We start from the raw sequence: 26,246 nt of genomic DNA on the forward strand, positions 1-26,246 counted from the left end.
TGAAGCTTCGAAGTAGGAAGGTTTAAAATTGTCCAGAGTTTAGTAGAGCAACCCTATCATGGCCTTAGACGTCGGTCAAGGGTGCATATGTACGATGAAAAAAGGTGAATGGTAGAGCACTTGCGAGAAAGAGAGGTGGAGCGTAGCCCTCTGCCGGCGAGCGCGGAAAGTATCGCCACTATATTGCGTAAATGCAATCGGTATGCACGCGTGTATGAAAGATGGCACGACTGGCGCAACGAGACGATCCACGAGCCAATATTCTAACCTAATTCTTCCACTCGATTATCAAGCACGTTCATTGTCCCTCGACTATATTTTTTAACGTCAGAATCTGAATGAAAATCGACAAATGAAGTAGAAACTGCGCTCAATGTGCACTTAGCTTAATGCGTCCATAATCGGATCTCTTACTCCTCGTCTAACTTTTTCTCCCCACTCCTTTTGCCCGACTTCTTTTGTTTTCGCTGGTTCTTCATCATTTTAAGTCACGGGCGGTCTTTGGTAGAAGAATCTCCATCTTTTTGGCACAGTTTTGAAGAAGAAACCCGGACGCGTCCCGTAAGCGTGAATAATTATGAGAATGATAAAAGCTTCGAAGAATAAAAATTCAGGAAGACGTCTCACGACGAGGCATGGCTGAAGATCTCTTTTATCCGGTTGAACGTAATCGTGACGAGCAAGTTAATTTATTTTATTATTTTTGTTATGCAAAAAAAATATTACCCACTGAATATCGAACATAATTTATTTCTCCGTAATTAAAAGCGGTAGCAATCCCAATTAGTAATCTCGCGTAGTAAAAACGTGCAGTCTCTTTAACAGACGTCACGTAATATCGAGTGGGCCGAAGTGGCAAGATGGCGTCGAGCGGTAAAAAAAAAAAGGCGCCGGTCGCTGATCAACGAGACGTTAAAATTAAAGTTCCTTCCTCCGGGAAAACTGTCCGCGAACGTCAAGCGACGTAAAAATAGTCCCCCCATTTATATTCAGCTCCTGTTTAATTCCGAGACCAATTCGAGCTTAATTGTTTCAAATTCCGCGAGTTTCTTCCGAGCGTGCGATGGCTTCACGGTCGTACGCTCGCGGAATTTTTGCAAATGGACCCCGAAATAAACCCGTGACGCCATTGATACCCACTCGAGGCTTCCCGTGTGAAAGTCTTTACCTTTCAGCAAATATTTCAATCTATCTCTATTTTTGTTCGAGTTATAACGTGTTCCATTCATTTTGTTTATCATGGTAATATTTAAAACAGATACGATACCAAATATATTTAATTTATTATACTTTACATGCATTGTGAGGTAAATTATTCCAACCAAAATGTTCGCAAGATTCTTGTCAGGAAATAAATCAGGATGAATGAAAATACCCTGAAAGTGGACGCCGCGACATCAGAACTCCCCCCATAGCTGTCCAAAAGCTTATTCCGAGAGCCTGTTTTCTCCCCGAGTGTCGCGCAATATGCGAATCAACGTCAGCTTTTCGCTCCCCCCCTCGAAACTGGATATACTCGTTCGAAACGAGCCCCGGTGTTCCTATCCGTTCGCGGTAACACGAGAGCCATTTGTCCAAATTTGCGTAAAGCAGCGGAAGACCGTTTTCTGGCGCTGCAACGGAAGTTCTTATCGGTTCTCGTTAACGAGAAGAACGCTGTTAGTTTCGGGTCCTGGGAGTTGTGGGGTTCGATAAGACCAACGGCGGCTTAAACCGTTAGTCGTATTTTTCATTATCGTTCTCCTCATCGTAACGCCATTTGTCGAGGAACATCTTCGATTTACGCTTTCGCTCGTACGAAACGTTTAAAATCGTTGAATGATAATATGGTCGGAGGATTAACGTGGAGAAAGAGGATGAGAGAACAGAGAAACGTATCTAAAAGAATGCAATATCGCGGGAGCGAGCCGGCGGGCAACTTATAGAATTTCATATCGTCGAAGGAAAGTACCCTTTTTTTACCGTCCAATATCGTACGTCGCGCCAAAACGGGCGAATCCGCCCCCGCGCGCGCCACGCCATCCACGGTGACTTAAGGCACGATTTCCAGTCGAGGGGGTTTCTATAGAAAGTCCCGAGCGGCCCGTGTTTCATTGATAAGGCCGCAGGAACCCCGGATAATGTATAACACCGAATCGCGAAAGCTGGCGCCGTAGATAATCATCGATCCTGGGGAAAATAACCTTTCCGCCTTGCTGGTTTGGCCATCGCCCACGCTGGAACAGGGAAATTCCTTCGACTAATACTTTCACACGCCGTTGTTCGGAACAATTCCATTAACAGCTTTTAAATTAATTCCTTGTGTGTTTTTCTTCCCTAATTCACCCAAGCTTTTAAAATTAATTCCTTGTGTGTTTTTCTTCCCTAATTCATCCAAGTGAATCCGCTGGGAATCTTCCATTTGTTGTTTTTCTCATCCGTATTAAACCTTGCATTATTCAACTTAGTGTCTATGACATTTCAATTCTGTACACTATAATGCGCGGGGGTTTACTTATATTTTATATTTTTAATTTGTTAAACACACTGGTGTTTTACTCCCATTTATAACAGTAGTTTCTTTTAATATTGACCCGGGGCGAAACCGATAGAGAAATACAATAATACTCAACACAGTACGGCGCGATGTTTTTTTTTTCCCCCCCCAAGCGGTAACCCATCCCTGTTCTGCACGTGGCTCCACACGCAGCTGCACTTCAGTGATCGGGCGGAACGCCGGTATCTTCAACGTACTAAAGTCGTTCTTCCAACATAAGTATTTATTCTTCCACACAATCATCGTTTAACGTACCAAATTACGAACGATATTGTCATATAACGTACTAGATCGATGAATAAATAAATGCACGACTCTGTTTAAAAAAGAAACTATCGTACCTAACCTGAAAATAGAATGAAAAATTATTTCGATCAGTAAACCGCGTAATAAGTTCGCGCGGCCGTTTCATTTGCGACGGCCTAATAAAATGGCCGCCTAAACGACCCTCCGCCCATAAACAAACATACATAGTAAATGTTATGTCACTCGTTTACACGTTCCCTGTGCATTGTCGTCCCTGCCGCGCGTGGTTCGTGAATTATTAAAGCCGGGAAGCGAAATATTTTTCCCCGGTACCGAAATTGACAAAAACGATAAATTGAGACACCGCTGGACGACGGGGATGGTTTCATTGAAAAGTCTAATGGAGGAATACGATACACCCGGGCGGTGTTGACGGCCATTCGATTCGGTACGTTTTTTGACGTCGAATTTACCAACGGTCAAGCCCGCCGGGCGGTTCTGCGGCTTTTTTTCTCTCTCTCCCAGCCACGGGTTTCCCTTTTGCGTGCGGAATCGTGAAAAATGCTGGACGCATTACCGTTATTGCGCCGCGAAAGCAACAGGAAATCTTGATCCTCTCTTTTTCGACGGAAATATCTCGTTCGTGGGTGGATGTAAACAGTGGGTCTCGGCGAATGTTTCAATCACGGTGAAAAATTAAAATTATTCAGTTGCCTTTATAGTCAACCTGATATTAGATTTATAAATTTTTAATTTTAAAAATCTGAACTTTTGTGGTTTAAAATGATGATGCATTTCTTTCAAAGGATTATCCCTGCTATGTTTCAAGCTTTCGATAAGCTTGGTTAATTTAGTGTAATTGAAGAAAACAAGTGGGAAGATCTCCACAACGGGGTCCCCCAATCCTCCACTAATCTCGATCAGTGACAGTGGAAGCTGGTTCGCGAGCACTCTTTTCAGCCGATTTCCCGACAGCCAACGCGAAAGAATGGCGGCAATTTGTCGAAAATCCGAACACGTTTCAACGGGAGGAGAGAAACGACCTTTCTTTTCCCGTTCTCCGACGCGACACGTGGTCGCGATGGTCTGGTTAAGTAGCCACGAGAACGGAATGCCTAATGAAAATCGTAAGACGATAATGTTGATTTAACGACGTTCCTTGGAATATTCTTCAACCCACGTATAACCTTTGTGTCTTCGTAGAATACAATTTTGTCTATTAGAAACTTCAAAGATCTATAGTCCCTTTTCCTCTAGAAGTCAATTTGAATATCTTTCAGAAGTTTCGAAGCAACGAGAAGAGGTTAGAAATTGTATGAACCTAGCAGTCCATGCCTCAGACCTCAGGAGATAGTCGATCGAGGAGTATATACGAGTACTTGCGAGAGAGACAAGAGCGTAGCCCTCTGGTGGCGAGCGCGAGAGATGGCGCGAATGAAACGAGCTGGAATCCTTAGAAAGAAATGTTTGGAGCGCAGAATGGATTAACGTCTAATAATTCCTCGTAATTTATGTTCGTAGGGCCACTATTATTAGACACTTTCTTCTAACTCCCGCGTCTAAACTTAAATCGGGGAAAGAAAACATCGTATACAATTCTGAAAGCTGTACACTCAAATAGAACCTTGATAATCTTCCGCCATTTTTAAAACAGTAGAGTCAAGGCGTGCACTACCAAAATTGGACCAAAGTATTTAATTTACAACAAAATTTCGTATTAAAATTAATCAAATATTAAATAAAATAAATATCGAGAAGTTAGCTTCGCCTAGACCAATCGCTTTAAAATGAATTTCATGGGTATTTGGAATTCCCAGAAGTTCGATACGTCGATGTCTAGGTAAATTAACGCGATTAGCCAGTGTTCCAGCGGAGGAAACCACACACACTGGAAAATAATAGTGTCCGGAGCGTCGTGCGAGTTTATTGGTACACCTTTGCGGTTAGGCGAGTTCCCTTTCGGGAATCGTAAATCTAATCCTCCTGGCGGATAAGAAAATCAACCTAAAATACTGAAACACCTACCTACTTCATCGAAGAAAATTCTTATACTTTAATTATTACGGAATACGTTTAATATTATATTTTAGGTTAAACTAAACCATTTGTAATATTCTTAATTGTATATAAAAAGAGTATGAGACATATAAAGCAGAATTGGACACGTGAGTGATCTCACCTAACCACTTTACACGTTGCTACATATTAATTTTAAGGTTATGTTGGAACTTCTCAACCAGATATGTAATTATTCCTGTACGTTTCTTGCTCGAAAAATAAGCTCGAGAAATGCATTTAAATATTCTACCCCGAGGTCCTTTATACTTTCCAAAATGTTTTGCTTTAATCAAGAAATTGCAGTCTGTTATGCTGACCCCATATTTTCTCCATTGCCAAAATATTTTATAAAATTGAGATTCTCGTGGAAGCCAAACGTTGTGGAGATTCCTTTCAAATTTGCGCAGTGCATTTTTAGACAATGACGGTTCGTTTCTTTGATTCAGGTAAAGCAGTGCCGTTCGTGGAGCTGACCGTGGCGCACGCTTCGGTTTCTTACGATCTTGGCGATCAGTTTCGAACGATATTATGCTATTTGCGAACCCCTTCGAGCCGGGTAGGTGAAACAAAAAATGAAAACCAGCGGAATGATCATTTTATTAAAATTCATTATCTCGAGACAGAAGAAAATAGTATAATACGATAAGTCTGACGATACGAGAATGTAATGAAACGGCAATCCAAACTTGAACGAAATCCTCAGACGTCCAGTATCGTAGGGAGAACGTGGGCTTGGATGGAATGGCGATCGTATTTAGTCGGCCATCTTAAGACCTGATAAAGAAAAGATAGTTTTTAGAGCCAATTACAAAAGAATTCCTCCTCAAATAACAATGGCCGCCGCGAACGTGCGACGCATTGTCAATCCCCCCCGTGTCAGTCATGACTTGGACTAATCTTTCCGTCTACCAAGTGATTTCTCTACGGTTTGTGTTCGTGTCACCTCCATTGTCGCCGCTTTCCCGGCATTACTGCGCCGACGATTGGTATTAGAACCGTGTTTCGCATCAATCCGAAATGTCAGTCACGATTCCGTGGGACCCCGTTCGCGAAACGTCGCACCGCGAGCGAACGATTTCTATTCTGTTTTTTCCAGATACGTGTGCACGAAGGCCAGGGCGACGTTTCTCTGCATGCTGGCTTGGGTGGCGGCGGCGCTCTGCACTAGGTGAGGAAACGCAAGAAAACGAAACGAAAAGTTAACTTTAAGCGTCGACGCTTTCCTTCGCCTCCGCTCTTCTCGTACGCTTCCGCAACCCTTCGTCATCCATCCGCCTCTTATCGTTTATGCTCGTTCATAAAACTATGCACGATGTTCTCTTTACGTATGAATTGTTTGGAATTAATTAATTTTTACGATCGCAAGAGCTGTTGTAAACTGTTGCGAAACTTGTTAAAAGTTTTCCCTCTTTATTCGCGATCGAGACGTTGCAAGCTTCTTTGTTCGCTGTTTACGCGCATGCGTCGCCGAGCGTCCGCCATCTTGAAACGGGCAGTCAACGACGGACCGGGCCCACGCTTGCTCGCGTCGTCGCACGGTGGACCGAACGACGTTTCCAATACCGAAAACTTGGTATTTTTGGAATCCTATAACTTGTGTTCGTAGCAGTGAAAGTGTTAAATACTTAACTTACTAACTTAGTCCAAAACGTATTCTCCGTTGTCAGATATAACCTCTTTCCCTCGTTTATTTAACAGCTTGTCGATTCCTGGTGCATTGCAGGGTAAATTTTATTCCCCAACAAATATCAATTTTAGACTCGTAGCAAAAACTAGTATACTAATTGGACGTTGTTAATTGTTAGTCCGTAGAAGCTCATTGGCAAGAACCGATCGCTGAAAGAAAAATGGCCCCGCTAAAACTGAGAATGCTCTTCTGAAATTACATCAGTATTCTCCTGAATAAGCCTCTCCTATGCATCTATCGCTTCTGCAACATTAAGTAGAAACGCTACCTGCTAGCACTTTGTGTAATTAAATGTATCGACAAGGTACAAACGAATCCCAATCGCGCGAAGCTGTTCGTACGTGGATTTTCTTTATTTATTTCACTTTCATTATTTGAACAACGAACGTGTTATATATCTCTGCAACGCCTATAGGCGTTCGTCGCGCGAATCGAACCCATCGACCTAACCTCTTATAATCGCGTGTCGTGCCCAAAGAGGTTAAGTGCTGTTTGTGGGCTTGTAATTGCCTCGAACAAATATACTCCTTGCACTAAGTTGTTGCAACTTGCAAGTAGAATAAATCGTCATGTAGGAGAAGGATTAATGGGTATGCCAATACCGATTGTAAACCAATTATTTGAAACAAAATACGCGATAAATTTCATTTGGGAGCGCCACCAAGTTACCCTATACCGTTCTCTGAATAAATTATGTACCATTTAAATGAAACTCGAGCGTTGTTCAACCGGTTTTATGCGCCGAACTCGAACTATGGTTTTCGAGGGGTGGAATATCTTTTTCCTATCAAATATAAGTTATAAAAACGTTCGAATCGACTTCGACACCGAGAGAAGCTCTTATTATAAGCTCCATTTCGTCTCTATATTTCTCTCTCGTAAATATCAAATTACTTCCTCCCTTTCCCATTGGTCGTTTCGCGGAGAAAACAATTTAAACGTGTACCAATCGATCCCCGTTCGTCTCGTCGTCGAGATTCCAACGCGGCTTCAAGAAAACCTCGAGAGGACCACCTTCTCACGGGTTTTTTTTCTATCATACTTTCCTTTTTTCTGTTCTTTTTGCCCCCCGAATACACGATCTTCCGCGGATACTTTCTCGAGCAACGATAAATCCCAGCGAACCGGAACCGCATGGACTTTGAACTCGACAACCGCACCCGGTAAGCTACGAGGCGGAATATAGTGTAACCGACGCGTAAAACTCTCCCTGAGAAGTGGTTTACGGGTAATATTCCTTTTACGATAGCACGGACACGCTCGCTTTCGTCCGAACTCGGAACGTGGAAGAAAAGGACCTCTCCGCCGACCGTGGACTTTACGACCCAGAAATCGAATCCTTTCGTCCAGATTCTCAGCACCCATTCCCAACATATCTCGAACGATATCGACGAAGGGGTAATCTCGACCCAACCGAATTCGATTATTCCCTATTTCGATCCCCCTTTGACTTTATTCACACAAGTTTATTTCTTATGAAGAATCCTATCCATTTATTTTCTCCAAATGTTGTTTAATAGAACTGTATTGCTTCTGGACAAGTTAATAGTCGATTAAAACCTCGATAGAAAGATATAATCATAATATAAAGAGTGTAAGAAAATCAACGATCGTGGGTGTTGTGTTTTTTTCCGCCGAGCGGTCACCCATCCCAAAGTACTGGATTCGAACGCGTCCAAATGCAGCTGCACTTCAGTGACCGGACCGAGAATCGACGTTTCCAACGTCCTGCAACCGCTGGCAAGTTCTCTTTATAATTTAAACCCTTAAATATTTCAACGTACGAAAAAAGTGGATTTACACCAGCTCTCTCTTTTTAATAGAATTTTATTTTTCAAAATTACGACCGTCCCCGTAGATCATTGTCGCGAAAGTTTCGGATCGAAATGGAAGTTGGGAGTCGGGCATCGCGGGGCAATCGCGTTTTATACTTTTATTGCGCGGTGAAAAACTCCTCCGCGGAGAGCTACGGGAGTCTTGAATCATGTAATTCGAGCGAACTTCGCGAACCTTGGCCGCAACTTTTTCGCATCTTTACCGCCAAATAGAGTCCCGGTGAAATTCGAGCGGTTAATCAGATAAACGACCCGCGAGAGAGATCTCTGTCTCTTGGATATCGTTGTCGCAAAGAACGGAAGCGTACGTCCTCTATTTTTTTTCTTTTTTCTTTTGAGAGAACAAAGACTTCTTAGGTTCCAAGATCTCTACCGATCTACCGTTACGCGGAAGGTTTCGTTCGGTTAAAACGAGCCGCGAACGAGAATATATTACTATAACGCGCAGAGGAACGGAGAGTCTCTCGAAGCTGCCTCGAGGCTCGAAGATAGGATATTTAGTTATTTCGTAAGAAGTTTGTAACGCATTGAAATGATCCTGGTTCAGGGAGAAATGTATAATATCTCGAGCTATAACTGAAATAAAAATGGGAGGAAAATTGCTTTTGTCGTGGGATGCACAATACAGGCGTTTAAAGCCTCTTCTATAGCTAACTGCTTCTGCAAATTAAGTATACTCTTTGTGGTAACATAAAGAGAAAGTAAACAGCATTTGAATCAGATTGTACTGTAGGGAAATCGTAAACGCGTTTAAATGTGAGCTAGTAATTAAATTCCATTGAACGTGAAAACAGATGGATGTCTAGCATCGCATAACTACGGTGAAAACCTCCAACGATAGAGTTTCAATCGTGTACACGGTCCTGCAATACATACCATTGATGGATCGCTCGTTTCACCCCTCTTCGTTTGATCTACGAGGCATTTTACTACCGGGTGTTGACAGAATGACGTGTAGCTTTCCTCGGAAGTGTGAATCACTTCTGTTTTCTTGGAATAACTTACTAACTCCCATTCCGACAGCAGCGAGGTGTGTACCGGACGCTCATAAATATTTAACCGATCGAACATTGTCCCCCTTGTTCCTAAAAATGCGACAAATCGGTGAATGCATTTTAGTAGATCCTGCCTCGCACGCTGAGACATTCGATGGTCGCTCGGGGAGCGTATATGTAAGAGCGTAGCCCTCTGGTGGCGAGTTTCGTGAGACGCGCCACAGGTGTTCGGTAGAGAAGAAACTCGATATATATTTAGCCTCGATAGAAGAAATTTTGTTCAGAGAAAATCGAACAAGGGGGTTGGAAACACGAATATTGGATTTGTAATCTTTGAGAGAACTGGTAATTCGTCTCGATCACTAAGGATCTCTTTCCACCGTAGTTTTTTACCGTTGTTCGTGGGTGGATTTCAGAGTATCGTGGATAGCAGACGACAGACGTTGATTCTCCCACGCGGCGAGACAAAATATCCGGTTGCTTTCTTCCTCGCCTTGCCTCGGATAGAAACTTTTCGCGAAAAACGACACCGTGGTATTAAATTTCCCTCGAGGCTCGACGCACCGCAATTTATGTTAATTGCGAAGATCGGCTTTCCCCGTTTAGGAAAAAACGAAAGGCTTCTGGATTCGCGGCGTACAGAATCACTTCGAAGAATCCCTGTAAATAGGTTTTTTTATCGAATAGAAATAAAAGAATTTTTCTTCGAAATTAAAAAACTACAAATCATTCTAAAAAATTATTTTCCATTGCGGGGGTCAATTACAATAATTTTTTGTGAATACACATATCCCCGAAATCCTACGTACTTTCGAGAAAAAAATTCTTTATCGAAAACATGTGTGGTCAGATATGTTTCCCTTGTCTGTGGTAAAACAGTGAGACGCTTCACGTACTCACCAGCAGAGGGCTACACTTTCTCACATGCAATCCATCACCTATTTCCTATATACACACTCGACTATCCAACGTACAAATGTCCAAGGCTGGACCTGTTAGGTTTTCTCTACTAATGAAAATCCTTTCCTTTTCTTTTCCCCAATCTTAATAAATTAATAAATAATTAATAAAATATCTCAGGAAAATAAATTAACATCGACTCCCGGGGATAGCGACTCGAACAAAGCGGTCATTGCAACAAAATCACCAGCTTCAGCCGAGCTTTCGAAAGAAATAGTCCCGTCTGTTCCGGTTGGTTGAGGGGCTAAGAGCACACCGCACTCATATCGAATCATAAGGCACCGCCGTTTTTTTCCGATTCAGCAATAAGTCCGTCCCGCTTGAAACGAAAACGTGTGCTCGAGCTCGTGTCCCGATCGACCAATTCAATTTTCACTGATTGCAGTCCCATAATCTGGGTCTCGCAGTACCGGGAGATGCCCGTGAACGAGACCAGGAGCGATCAGGACTCTAGGAACTTTGTACCCGTCTGTCTGACCATGGCCGACAACACAGCGACGATAGTCTTCTTCCTGCTACTCGTCCTCTTGTTCTACATCGTGCCGTTGCTGATCCTCCTGATGCTCTACGCGTTCATCATCAGACACCTGATGCCCGATCCCTCGACCAGCAACACCAGCGACACCTACCACGCCAGGGCGAAGAAGCACGTGATAACGATGCTGCTGGCGGTGGTCATAGGCTTCTTCGTTTGCCTGACGCCTTACAGGATCCTCATCTTCTATATAATCGTCGCCCCGGCCGAGCAGATCGTCGCCATCGATCGAAACACGTTCTTCACCATCCTAAACTTCAGCAGGATCATGTTCTATCTGCACAGCGCCCTCAATCCGATACTGTACAATCTTATGAGCAGCAAGTTCAGAAAGGGATTCCTGGGGCTGTGCAGACTGACGGGGTGCAAGCACGGCGACTGGAAGAACGTCGTTTCGGGCGCCAGGAGGACGGACTCCACCGAGCAGGAGGAGAACTTTGTGTAGTTGGTCGAGGGTTAGGTTAGGAGACCGGTCGCAAGATGGATCGAACTTGATGCTCGAAACTAAACCGATATAATTATTTCTTTCGACCGCTGGACGTATGTAGGTTAGGCGTCGAATTCTAATTCCAAAGACAAAGGTTTAAGGTTATGTTCGCCGAAGCATTTCGAACCGTAGTTGACACTAATTGACAGATACCCATGAATCGCTAATAACGATGATCTCACTAGTAGTGTCACAGATAGTTACGCATGAAAATTTCGTTGAGTTCTACGTACGATGGAATGCAGCTTGATTGTACGCTTGCGATTTTGCGTTTACGGTCGTTTATCGTTAGCTGAGAGTAACCTGTAGCGGGCACGGCTTTACAAGTATTATACATTGTTTGAATAAATATAATATTCTTAACGGAGTTTCCGACTCTATGACTCGCAGAGTTTCCATAACCTAGAATACGTTTTAGACTAAGTTGGTTCCGCGTAACTCTTTCGATACGAAAAAATCACTCGAGAATCTTTCCAAGATGGCTGACTCGTGACTAAACGTTTGTTCACAGCCCCATTTTGCTGACCATCAGCTACGAGATGGAGGACGATGGGAACGGCACGTACATCCCCACCTGCAACACGGTGGTGAGCACCCACTGGATATTCGCGTTCTTCATCACGACGGTGGTCATCTTCTTCGTGATACCGTTGCTGATCCTGATGGTTCTGTACACGGTGATTGCCCGACACCTGATGGCGAACCCGACATCAGCCGTGGATCGTCGAACAACATGCTCAAGTATCGCAAACAGGTGATGCTGATGCTGGGAACGGTGGTGCTATGTTTCTTCATGTGCCTGCTGCCGTTCAAGGCGTTCACCCTGTGGATCCTCGTCGTACCGCGACGTATGATCATCGACTTCGGCGTGGAGAGTTACTACACGTTGCTGTACTTCTGTCGGGTGATGCTTTACCTGAACTCAGCGATCAATCCCATCCTTTACAACCTGATGTCGTCCAAGTTCAGGGAGGGATTCCTGAGGCTGTGTGGCCTGGGCCCGAACAGGAGGAAAAAGAGAAAACGTCGGATAGGACCGGTACATACACCACCGGTTCCACCAATTGCAGCAGCACCACTCGGACTTCTGGAGGAGGCACAGCAGCAACAAGAGCGGCGGCGTAAAGGTACCGTGCAACAACGCGTCCACGGAAAAACAGATTAAGCTGCCGCTTCAGACGGCGGTCGTTGCTGGAAGTATCGTTAGGAAGAAGCAGGAGAGCTATGTGTGAAAGGGACGAACGGTGGACGACAGTCGTGGCTCGTGGGGGGGGCTGCAGGGCAGGTCCTTTTGGTAAAATGGTAGCCAAATAAAATTAACATTAGCCGATGTAACAGTTTTATTTGATCGTTATTTTTGTAGATAGTACAGCTGCTGGTCGTCTCACTTCAAAGACGGATTTTACACGAGAAGAGAATGACAGAAGTTTGTGTAAACGTGCCTCCTATTGGTCCCTCTCAAGTTCTAGCACAAGCATCGTGTTGGAATTCTTTAATTCCACTCAACTATTTATAACCGGAGCCCAGTATATGATGTTCATCTTGTACTTTAATTCTGTGAATAATTCCTGTGTTACAATTATTTAAATCATGTTGTTAATGTGGGAAGGTCTAGTCAACAAACTTGTTTATTTTAAATATACCTTGACAAACAGAGAGAGATTAAGACTTATGTTCAGGTGCAAGGAGGTAGTTTTCAAATAGGACACGTTTATATGAACAACTTCGTTGCTGTTTTCTTGTCTAATTGAGTAGAAATATATGAGAGTGAGCCCTGCAATCGCAGGAGAAATTGCTGTAGCCCCATAAATGACACGAGTCGCCACTGATGGATGACTATTATGAGACTGACTGTGATCATGACCATTCCATATTACCATAGACTCGTATATATTGGGTCATCCTGAGAGTTTCCATGTTGATTCTGTTGTACCATTTTTCTTCCTTGCATCATCTGCAACTCTAAAAGCTGCATTCGAACTTCAGAAACTATTCTTGTACTGGTTCTTTGTCGAGGCTAAGTTGAGGCAAGTTTCAACGCACAAATAGATCACTGTTTCTGACCAAGTCTGCATAACAATGCAAATCGCGACATCAACACCAGAGGTATCTGTTGATAACAAAAACCGCGAAGACTCTCAGGATGACACAATAGATTGAACTATTCGAGAGAGAGATCAGCAAAGATTGAATCGGTTCGTCCCCCGCGATTCATCTTTTGCTGATCTCTCTTCTCGAATAGTTCAATCTATTGTGTCATCCTGAGAGTCTTCGCGTTTTTGTTATCACAGATACCTCTGTGTTTGATGTCGCGTATTTTGCATTGTTATGCAGACTTGGTCAAAACAGCTGATCTATTTGTGCGTTGAAACTTGCCTCAACTTAGCCTCGCACAAGAACCAGTACAAGAATAGTTTTCTGAAGTTCGAATGCAGCTTTTAGAGTTTGCAGATGATGCAAGGAAGAAATGGTACAACAGAATCAACATGGAACTCTCAGGATGACCCAATATATACGAGTCTATGGTAATATGGAATGGTTCATGATCACAGTCAGTCTCATAATAGTCATCCATCAGTGGCGACTCGTGTCATTTTATGGGGCTACAGCAATTTCTTCCTGCGATTGCAGGGCTCACTCTCATTATATTTCTACTCAATTAGACAAGAAAACAGCAACGAAGTTGTTCATATAAACGTGTCCTATTTGAAAACTACCTCCTTGCACCTGAACATAAGTCTTAATCTCTCTCTGTTTGTCAGGTATTATTTAAATAACAAGTTTGTTGACTAGACCTTCCCACATTAACACATGATTTAAATAATGTACACAGGAATTATTCACAGAATTAAAGTACAAGATTGAACATCATATACTGGGCTCCGGTTTATAAATAGTTGAGTGGAATTAAAGAATTCCAACACGATGCTTGTGCTAGAACTTGAGAGGACCAATAGGAGGCACGTTTACACAAACTTCTGTCATTCTCTTCTCGTGTAAATCCGTCTTTGAAGTGAGACGACCAGCAGCTGTACTATCTACAAAACTAACGATCAATAAAACTGTTACATCGGCTAATGTTAATTTTATTTGGCTACCATTTTACCAAAAGACCTGCCCTGCAGCCCCCCCACGAGCCACGACTGTCGTCCACCGTTCGTCCTTTCACACATAGCTCTCCTGCTTCTTCCTAACGATACTTCCCAGCAACGACCGCCGTCTGAAGCGGCAGCTTAATCTGTTTTTTCCCGTGGACGCGTTGTTGCACGGTACCTTTACGCCGCCGCTCTTGTTGCTGCTGTGCCTCCTCCAGAAGTCCGAGTGGTTGCTGCTGCAATTGGTGGAACCGGTGGTGTATGTACCGGTCCTATCCGACGTTTTTCTTCTTTTTCCTCCTGTTCGGGCCCAGGCCACAGCCTCAGGAATCCCTCCCTGAACTTGGACGACATCAGGTTGTAAAGGATGGGATTGATCGCTGAGTTCAGGTAAGCATCACCCGACAGAAGTACAGCAACGTGTAGTAACTCTCCACGCCGAAGTCGATGATCATACGTCGCGGTACGACGAGGATCCACAGGGTGAACGCCTTGAACGGCAGCAGGCACATGAAGAAACATAGCACCACCGTTCCCAGCATCAGCATCACCTGTTTGCGATACTTGAGCATGTTGTTCGACGATCCACGGCTGATTGTCGGGTTCGCCATCAGGTGTCGGGCAATCACCGTGTACAGAACCATCAGGATCAGCAACGGTATCACGAAGAAGATGACCACCGTCGTGATGAAGAACGCGAATATCCAGTGGGTGCTCACCACCGTGTTGCAGGTGGGGATGTACGTGCCGTTCCCATCGTCCTCCATCTCGTAGCTGATGGTCAGCAAAATGGGGCTGTGAACAACGTTTAGTCACGAGTCAGCCATCTTGGAAAGATTCTCGAGTGATTTTTTCGTATCGAAAGAGTTACGCGAACCAACTTAGTCTAAAACGTATTCTAGGTTATGGAAACTCTGCGAGTCATAGAGTCGGAACTCCGTTAAGAATATTATATTTATTCAAACAATGTATAATACTTGTAAAGCCGTGCCCGCTACAGTTACTCTCAGCTAACGATAACGACGTAAACGCAAATCGCAAGCGTACAATCAAGCTGCATTCCATCGTACGTAGAACTCAACGAAATTTTCATGCGTAACTATCTGTGACACTACTAGTGAGATCATCGTTTATTAGCGATTCATGGGTATCTGTCAATTAGTGTCAACTACGGTTCGAAATGCTTCGGCGAACATAACCTTAAACCTTTGTCTTTGGAATTAGAATTCGACGCCTAACCTACATACGTCCAGCGGTCGAAAGAAATATTATATCGGTTTTAGTTTCGAGCATCAAGTTCGATCCATCTTGCGACCGGTCTCCTAACCTAACCCTCGACCAACTACACAAAGTTCTCCTCCTGCTCGGTGGAGTCCGTCCTCCTGGCGCCCGAAACGACGTTCTTCCAGTCGCCGTGCTTGCACCCCGTCAGTCTGCACAGCCCCAGGAATCCCTTTCTGAACTTGCTGCTCATAAGATTGTACAGTATCGGATTGAGGGCGCTGTGCAGATAGAACATGATCCTGCTGAAGTTTAGGATGGTGAAGAACGTGTTTCGATCGATGGCGACGATCTGCTCGGCCGGGGCGACGATTATATAGAAGATGAGGATCCTGTAAGGCGTCAGGCAAACGAAGAAGCCTATGACCACCGCCAGCCGCATCGTTATCACGTGCTTCTTCGCCCTGGCGTGGTAGGTGTCGCTGGTGTTGCTGGTCGAGGGATCGGCATCAGGTTCTGATGATGAACGCGTAGAGCATCAGGAGGATCAGCAACGGCACGATGTAGAACAAGAGGACGAGTAGCAGGAGAAGACTATCGTCGCTGTGTTGTCGGCCATGGTCAGACAGACGGGTACAAAGTTCCTAGAGTCCTGATCGCTCCTGGTCTCGTTCACGGGCATCTCCCGGTACTGCGAGACCCAGATTATGGGACTGCAATCAGTGAAAATTGAATTGGTCGATCGGGACACGAGCTCGAGCACACGTTTTCGTTTCAAGCGGGACGGACTTATTGCTGATCGGAAAAAACGGCGGTGCCTTATGATTCGATATGAGTGCGGTGTGCTCTTAGCCCCTCAACCAACCGGAACAGACGGGACTATTTCTTTCGAAGCTCGGCTGAAGCTGGTGATTTTGTTTGCAATGACCGCTTTGTTCGAGTCGCTATCCCCGGGAGTCGATGTTAATTTATTTTCCTGAGATATTTTATTAATTATTTATTAATTTATTAAGATTGGGGAAAAGAAAAGGAAAGGATTTTCATTAGTAGAGAAACCTAACAGTCCAGCCTTGGACATTTGTACGTTGGATAGTCGAGTGTGTATATAGGAAATAGGTGATGGATTGCATGTGAGAAGTGTAGCCCTCTGCTGGTGAGTACGTGAAGCGTCTCACTGTTTTACCACAGACAGGGAAACATATCTGACCACACATGTTTTCGATAAGATTTTTTTTCTCGAAAGTACGTAGGATTTCGGGGATATGTGTATTCACAAAAATTATTGTAATTGACCCCCGCAATGGAAAATAATTTTGTTTAGAATGATTTGTAGTTTTTTAATTTCGAAGAAAAATTCTTTTATTTTCTATTCGATAAAAAACCTATTTACAGGGATTCTTCGAAGTGATTCTGTACGCCGCGAATCCAGAAGCCTTTCGTTTTTTCCTAAACGGGGAAAGCCGATCTTCGCAATTAACATAAATTGCGGTGCGTCCGAGCCTCGAGGGAAATTTAATACCACGGTGTCGTTTTTCGCGAAAAGTTTCTATCCGAGGCAAGGCGAGGAAGAAAGCAACCGGATATTTTGTCTCGCCGCGTGGGAGAATCAACGTCTGTCGTCTGCTATCCACGATACTCTGAATCCACCCACGAACAACGGTAAAAACTACGGTGGAAAGAGATCCTTAGTGATCGAGGACGAATTACCAGTTCTCTCAAAGATTACAATCCATATTCGTGTTTCCAACCCCCTTGTTCGATTTTCTCTGAACAAAATTTCTTCTATCGAGGCTAAATATATATCGAGTTTCTTCTCTACCGAACACCTGTTGGCGCGTCTCACGAACTCGCCACCAGAGGGCTACGCTCTTACATATACGCTCCCCGAGCGACCATCGAATGTCTCAGCGTGCGAGGCAGGATCTACTAAAATTGCATTCACGATTTTGTCGCATTTTTTAGGAACAAGGGGGACAATGTTCGATCGGTTAAATATTTATGAGCGTCCGGTACACACCTCGCTGCTGTCGGAATGGGAGTTAGTAAGTTATTCCAAGAAAACAGAAGTGATTCACACTTCCGAGGAAAGCTACACGTCATTCTGTCAACACCCGGTAGTAAAATTGCCTCGTAGATCAACGAAGAGGGGTGAAACGAGCGATCCATCAATGGTATTGTATTGCAGGACCGTGTACACGATTGAAACTCTATCGTTGGAGGTTTTCACCGTAGTTATGCGATGCTAGACATCCATCTTGTTTTCACGTTCAATGGAATTTAATTACTAGCTCACATTTAAACGCGTTTACGATTTCCCTACAGTACAATCTGATTCAAATGCTGTTTACTTTCTCTTTATGTTACCACAAAGAGTATACTTAATTTGCAGAAGCAGTTAGCTATAGAAGAGGCTTTAAACGCCTGTATTGTGCATCCCACGACAAAAGCAATTTTCCTCCCATTTTTATTTCAGTTATAGCTCGAGATATTATACATTCTCCCTGAACCAGGATCATTTCAATGCGTTACAAACTTCTTACGAAATAACTAATATCCTATCTTTCGAGCCTCGAGGCAGCTTCGAGAGACTCTCCGTTCCTCTGCGCGTTATAGTAATATATTCTCGTTCGCGGCTCGTTTTAACCGAACGAACCTTCCGCGTAACGGTAGATCGGTAGAGATCTTGGAACCTAAGAAGTCTTTGTTCTCTCAAAGAAAAAAGAAAAAAAATAGAGGACGTACGCTCCGTTCTTTGCGACAACGATATCCAAGAGACAGAGATCTCTCTCGCGGGTCGTTTATCTGATTAACCGCTCGAATTTTCACCGGGACTCTATTTGGCGGTAAAGATGCGAAAAAGTTGCGGCCAAGGTTCGCGAAGTTCGCTCGAATTACATGATTCAAGACTCCCGTAGCTCTCCGCGAGGAGTTTTTCACCGCGCAATAAAAGTATAAAACGCGATTGCCCCGCGATGCCCGACTCCCAACTTCCATTTCGATCCGAAACTTTCGCGACAATGATCTACGGGACGGTCGTAATTTTGAAAAATAAAATTCTATTAAAAAGAGAGAGCTGGTGTAAATCCACTTTTTTCGTACGTTGAAATATTTAAGGGTTTAAATTATAAGAGAACTTGCCAGCGGTGTTGCAGGACGTTGGAAACGTCGATTCTCGGTCCGGTCACTGAAGTGCAGCTGCATTTGGACGCGTTCGAATCCAGTACTTGGGATGGGTGACCGCTCGGCGGAAAAAAAACACAACACCCACGATCGTTGATTTCTTACACTCTTTATATTATGATTTATATCTTTATATCGAGGTTTAATCGACTATTAACTTGTCCAGAAGCAATACAGTTCTATTAAACAACATTGTGGGAAAAATAAATGGATAGGATTCTCATAAGAAATAAACTTGTGTGAATAAAGTCAAAGGGGGATCGAAATAGGGAATAATCGAATTCGGTTGGGTCGAGATTACCCCTTCGTCGATATCGTTCGAGATATGTTGGGAATGGGTGCTGAGAATCTGGACGAAAGGATTCGATTTCTGGGTCGTGAAAGTCCACGGTCGGCGGAGAGGTCCTTTTCTTCCACGTTCCGAGTTCGGACGAAAGCGAGCGTGTCCGTGCTATCGTAAAAGGAATATTACCCGTAAACCACTCTCAGGGAGAGTTTTACGCGTCGGTTTACACTATATTCCGCCTCGTAGCTTACCGGGTGCGGTTGTCGAGTTCAAAGTCCATGCGGTTCCGGTTCGCTGGGATTTATCGTTGCTCGAGAAAGTATCCGCGGAAGATCGTGTATTCGGGGGGCAAAAAGAACAGAAAAAAGGAAAGTATGATAGAAAAAAAAACCGTGAGAAGGTGGTCCTCTCGAGGTTTTCTTTGAAGCCGCGTTGGAATCTCGACGACGAGACGAACGGGGATCGATTGGTACACGTTTAAATGTTTTCTCCGCGAACGACCCAATGGGAAAGGGGAGGAAGTAATTTGATATTTACGAGAGAGAAATATTAGAGACGAAATGGAGCTTATAATAAGAGCTTCTCTCGGTGTCGAAGTCGATTCGAACGTTTTTATAACTTATATTTGATAGGAAAAAGATATTCCACCCTCGAAAACCATAGTTCGAGTTCGGCGATTAAAACCGGTTGAACAACGCTCGAGTTTCATTTAAATGGTACATAATTTATTTCAGAGAACGGCTATAGGGTAACTTGGTGGCGCTCCCAAATGAAATTTATCGCGTATTTTGTTTCAAATAATTGGTTTTACAATCGGTATTGGCATACCCATTAATCCTTCTCCTACATGACGATTTATTCTACTTGCAAGTTGCCCACAACTTTAGTGCAAGGAGTATATTTGTTCGAGGCAATTACAAGCCCACAAACAGCACTTAACCTCTTTGGGCACGACACGCGATTATAAGAGGTTAGGTCGATGGGTTCGATTCGCGCGACGAACGCCTATAGGCGTTGCAGAGATATATAACACGTTCGTTGTTCAAATAATGAAAGTGAAATAAATAAAGAAAATCCACGTACGAACAGCTTCGCGCGATTGGGATTCGTTTGTACCTTGTCGATACATTTAATTACACAAAGTGCTAGCAGGTAGCGTTTCTACTTAATGTTGCAGAAGCGATAGATGCATAGGAGAGGCTTATTCAGGAGAATACTGATGTAATTTCAGAAGAGCATTCTCAGTTTTAGCGGGGCCATTTTTCTTTCAGCGATCGGTTCTTGCCAATGAGCTTCTACGGACTAACAATTAACAACGTCCAATTAGTATACTAGTTTTTGCTACGAGTCTAAAATTGATATTTGTTGGGGAATAAAATTTACCCTGCAATGCACCAGGAATCGACAAGCTGTTAAATAAACGAGGGAAAGAGGTTATATCTGACAACGGAGAATACGTTTTGGACTAAGTTTAGTAAGTTAAGTATTTAACACTTTCACTGCTACGAACACAAGTTATAGGATTCCAAAAATACCAAGTTTTCGGTATTGGGAAACGTCGTTCGGTCCACCGTGCGACGACGCGAGCAAGCGTGGGCCCGGTCCGTCGTTGACTGCCCGTTTCAAGATGGCGGAGCTCGGCGACGCATGCGCGTAAACAGCGAACAAAGAAGCTTGCAAACGTCTCGATCGCGAATAAAGAGGGAAACTTTTAACAAGTTTCGCAACAGTTTACAACAGCTCTTGCGATCGTAAAAATTAATTAATTCCAAACAATTCATACGTAAAGAGAACATCGTGCATAGTTTATGAACGAGCATAAACGATAAGAGGCGGATGGATGACGAAGGGTTGCGGAAGCGTACGAGAAGAGCGGAGGCGAAGGAAAGCGTCGACGCTTAAAGTTAACTTTTCGTTTCGTTTTCTTGCGTTTCCTCACCTAGTGCAGAGCGCCGCCGCCACCCAAGCCAGCATGCAGAGAAACGTCGCCCTGGCCTTCGTGCACACGTATCTGGAAAAACAGAATAGAAATCGTTCGCTCGCGGTGCGACGTTTCGCGAACGGGGTCCCACGGAATCGTGACTGACATTCGGATTGATGCGAAACACGGTTCTATACCAATCGTCGGCGCAGTAATGCCGGGAAAGCGGCGACAATGGAGGTGACACGAACACAAAACCGTAGAGAAATCACTTGGTAGACGGAAAGATTAGTCCAAGTCATGACTGACACGGGGGGATTGACAATGCGTCGCACGTTCGCGCGGCGGCCATTGTTATTTGAGGAGGAATTCTTTTGTAATTGGCTCTAAAACTATCTTTTCTTAATCAGGTCTTAAGATGGCCGACTAAATACGATCGCCATTCCATCCAAGCCCACGTTCTCCCTACGATACTGGACGTCTGAGGATTTCGTTCAAGTTTGGATTGCCGTTTCATTTACATTCTCGTATCGTCAGACTTATCGTATTATACTATTTTCTTCTGTCTCGAGATAATGAATTTTAATAAAATGATCATTCCGCTGGTTTTCATTTTTTTGTTTCACCTACCCGGCTCGAAGGGGTTCGCAAATAGCATAATATCGTTCGAAACTGATCGCCAAGATCGTAAGAACCGAAGCGTGCGCCACGGTCAGCTCCACGAACGGCACTGCTTTACCTGAAATCAAAGAAACGAACCGTCATTGTCTAAAAATGCACTGCGCAATTTGAAAGGAATCTCCACAACGTTTGGCTTCCACGAGAATCTCAATTTTATAAATATTTTGGCAATGGAGAAAATATGGGTCAGCATAACAGACTGCAATTTCTTGATTAAAGCAAAACATTTTGGAAAGTATAAAGGACCTCGGGTAGAATATTTAAATGCATTTCTCGAGCTTATTTTTCGAGCAAGAAACGTACAGGAATAATTACATTATCTGGTTGAGAAGTTCCAACATAACCTTAAAATTAATATGTAGCAACGTGTAAAGTGGTTAGGTGAGATCACTCACGTGTCCAATTCTGCTTTATATGTCTCATACTCTTTTTATATACAATTAAGAATATACAAATGGTTAGTTAACCTAAAATAGATATTAACGTATTCCGTAATAAATTAAAGTATAAGAAATTTTCTTCGATGAAGTAGGGAGGTGTTTCAGTATTTAGGTTGATTTTTCTTATCCGCCAGGAGGATTAGATTTACGATTCCCGAAAGGGAACTCGCCTAACCGCAAGGTGTAACCAATAAACTCGCACGACGCTCCGGACACTATTATTTTCCAGTGTGTGTGTTTCCTCCGCTTGAACACTGGCTAATCGCGTTAATTTACCTAGACATCGACGTATCGAACTCTGGGAATCCAAATACCCATGAATTCATTTTAAAGCGATGGTCTAGGCGAAGCTAACTTCTCGATATTTATTTTATTAATATTGATTAATTTTAATACGAATTTTGTTGTAAATTAAATACTTTGGTCCAATTTTGGTAGTGCACGCCTTGCCTCTACTGTTTTAAAAATGGCGGAAGATTATCAAGGTTCTATTTGAGTGTACAGCTTCAGAATTGTATACGATTTTTCTTCCCCGATTAAGTTTAGACGCGGGAGTTAGAAGAAGTGTCTAATATAGTGGCCCTACGAACATAAATTACGAGGATTATTAGACGTTATCCATTCTGCGCTCCAAACATTTCTTCTAAGGATTCCAGCTCGTTTCATTCGCGCCATCTCTCGCGCTCGCACCAGAGGGCTACGCTCTGTCTCTCTCGCAAGTACTCGTATATACTCCTCGATCGACTATCTCCTGAGGTCTGAGGCATGGACTGCTAGGTTCATACAATTTCTAACCTCTTCTCGTTGCTTCGAAACTTCTGAAAGATATTCAAATTGACTTTCTAGAGGAAAAGGGACTATAGATCTTGAAGTTTCTATAGACAAAATTGTATTCTACGAGACACAAAGGTTATACGTGGGTTGAGAATATTCCAGGATCGTCGTTAAATCAACATTATCGTCTTACGATTTCATTAGGCATTCCGTTCTCGTGGCTACTTAACCAGACCATCGCGGACCACGTGTCGCGTCGGAGAACGGGAAAAGAAAGGTCGTTTCTCTCTCCGTTGAAACGTGTTCGGATTTTCGACAAATTGCCGCCATTCTTTCGCGTTGGCTGTCGGGAATCGGCTGAAAAGAGTGCTCGCGAACCAGCTTCCACTGTCACTGAATCGAGATTAGTGGAGGATTGGGGGACCCCCGTTGTGGAGATCTTCCACTTGTTTCTTCATTACACTAATTCACCAAGCTTATCGAAAGCTTGAACATAGCAGGGATACTCCTTTGAAAGAATGCATCATCATTTTTAAACCACAAAAGTTCAGATTTTAAAATTAAAAATTTAATAAATCTAATATCAGGTTGACTATAAAGCAACTGAATAATTTTAATTTTTCACCGTGATTGAAACATTCGCCGAGACCCCTGTTTACATCCACCACGAACGAGATATTTCCGTCGAAAAAGAGAGGATCAGATCCTGTTGCTTTCGCGGCGCAATAACGTATGCGTCCAGCATTTTCACGTCCGCACGCAAAGGGAAACCCGTGGCTGGGAGAGAGAAAAAAAGCCGCAGAACCGCCCGGCGGGCTTGACCGTTGGTAAATTCGACGTCAAAAAACGTACCGAATCGAATGGCCGTCACACCGCCCGGGTTGTATCGTATTCCTCATTAGACTTTCAATGAAACCATCCCCGTCGTCCAGCGGTGTCTCAATTTATCGTTTTGTCATTCGGTACCGGGGAAAATATTTTCGCTTCCCGGCTAATAATTCACGAACCACGCGCGGCAGGGACGACAATGCACAGGAACGTGTAACGAGTGACATAACATGTACTATGTATGTGTTTATGGGCGGAGGGTCGTTTAGGCGGCCATTTTATTACGGCCGTCGCAAATGAAACGGCCGCGCGAACATTATACGCGGTTTACTGATCGAAATAATTTTTCATTCTATTTTTCAGGTTAGTACGATAGTTCTTTTTAAACCAGAGTCGTGCATTTATTTATTCATCGATCTAGTACGTTATATGACAATATCGTTCGATTTGGTACGTTAAACGATGATTGTGTGGAAGAATAAATACTTATGTTGGAAGAGAACGACTTTTAGTACGTTGAAGATACCGGCGTTCCGCCCGATCACTGAAAGTGCAGCTGCTGTGGAGCCACGTGCAGAACAGGGATGTTACCGCTTGAAAAAAAAACATCGCGCCGTACGTGTGTTGAGTATTATTGTATTTCTCTATCGGTTCGCCCCGGGGTCAATATAAAGAACTACTGTTATAATGGGAGTAAACACCAGTGTGTTAACAAATTAAAAATATAAAAATATAAGTAAACCCCCGCGCATTATAGTGTACAGAATTGAAATGTCATAGGACACTAAGTTGAATAATGCAGGTTTAATACGGATGAGACAACAAATGGAAGATTCCAGCGGATCACTTGGATGAATTAGGGAAGAAAAACACACAAGGAATTAATTTAAAAGCTTGGGTGAATTAGGGAAGAAAAACACACAAGGAATTAATTTAAAAGCTGTTAATGGAATGTGTTCCGAACAACGGGCGTGTGAAAGTATTAGTCGAAGGAATTCCCTGTTCCAGCGTGGGCGATGCCAAACCAGCAAGGCGAAAGGTTATATTTTCCCCAGATCGATGATTATCTACGGGCGCAGCTTTCGCGCTTCGGTGTTAGACATATCCGTCCTGCGGCCTTGATCATGAAACACGGGCCGCTCGGGACTCTTCTATAGAACTCGACTGGAATCGTGCCTAACGTCAACCGTGAGATGGCGTGGCGCGCGCGGCGGGCGGATCGCCGTTTGGCGCGACGTACGATATTGGACGGTTAAAATTAGAAAAGGTGTACTTTCTCTCGACGATATGAAATTCTATAAGTTGCCCGCGGCTCGCTCCCGCGATATTGCATTCTTTTAGATACGTCTCTGTTCTCTCATCCTCTTTTCTTCTCCACGTTAATAATCCTCGACATATATCATCATAACGATTGTTTAAAGCGTTTTCGTACGAGCGAAAGCGTAAATCGAAGATGTTCTCGACAAATGGCGTTACGATGAGGAGAACGCTAAGAAAAATACGACTAACGGTTTAAGCCGCCGTTGTCTTATCGACCCCACAACTCCCAGGACCGAACTAACAGCGTTCTTCCGTTTAACGAGACCGATAGAACTTCGTTGCAGCGCCAGAGAAAACGTCTGCCGCGCTTTACGCAATTGGACAATGCTCTCGTGTTACCGCGACGGATAGAACACCGGGGCTCGTTTCGAACGAGTATATCAGTTCGAGAGCGAAAAGCTGACGTTGATTCGCATATTGCGCGACACTCGGGAGAAAACAGGCTCTCGGAATAAGCTTTGGACAGCTATGGGGAGGATTCTGATGTCGCGGCGTCCACTTTCAGGGTATTTCATTCATCTGATTTATTCCTGACAAGAATCTTGCGAAACATTTGGTTGGAATAATTTACCTCACAATGCCATGTAAAGTATAATAATAATATATTTGGTATCGTATCTTGTTTAAATATTACCATGATAAACAAAATGAATGAACTGTTTATACCTCGAACAAAATAGAGATAGATTGAAATTTTGCTGAAAGGTAAGACTTTCACACGGGAAGCCTCGAGTGGGTATCAATGGCGTCACGGGGTTTATTCGGGGTCCAGTTGCAAAATTCCGCGAGCGTACGACCGTGAAGCCATCGCACGCTCGGAAGGAAACTCGCGGAATTTTGAAAACATTAGCTCGATTGGTCTCGGAATAAAAGGAGCTGATATAAATGGGGGGGACTATTTTACGTCGCTTGACGTTCGCGGACAGTGTTCCCGGAGGAAGGAACTTTAATTTTAACGTCTCGTTGATCAGCGACCGGCGCCTGTACCGCTCGACGCCATCTTGCCACTTCGGCCACTCGATATTACGTGACGTCGTTAAAGAGACTGTCACGTTTTTACTACGCGAGATTACTATTGGGATTGCTACCGCTTGTAATTACGGGAAATAATTATGTTCGATATTCAGTGGGTAATATGGCATAACACAAAATAATAAATTA

General features: G+C 43.6%; 2 pseudogenes; one reads left to right on the plus strand and one right to left on the minus strand.

The window, feature by feature from the left end:
* The first annotated feature begins 4,919 nt into the window (after positions 1-4,919).
* On the plus strand, positions 4,920-12,571 carry LOC122404284 (annotated as a pseudogene).
* A 1,933-nt stretch (positions 12,572-14,504) lies between these two features.
* Positions 14,505-22,146, minus strand: LOC122404285 (annotated as a pseudogene).
* Between the last annotated feature and the right edge of the window lie 4,100 nt (positions 22,147-26,246).

The sequence above is a fragment of the Colletes gigas genome, unplaced genomic scaffold, assembly GCF_013123115.1.
Source record: "Colletes gigas isolate AHSC1104 unplaced genomic scaffold, ASM1312311v1 Colletes_gigas_Sc00151, whole genome shotgun sequence".
Classification (NCBI taxonomy): domain Eukaryota; kingdom Metazoa; phylum Arthropoda; class Insecta; order Hymenoptera; family Colletidae; genus Colletes; species Colletes gigas.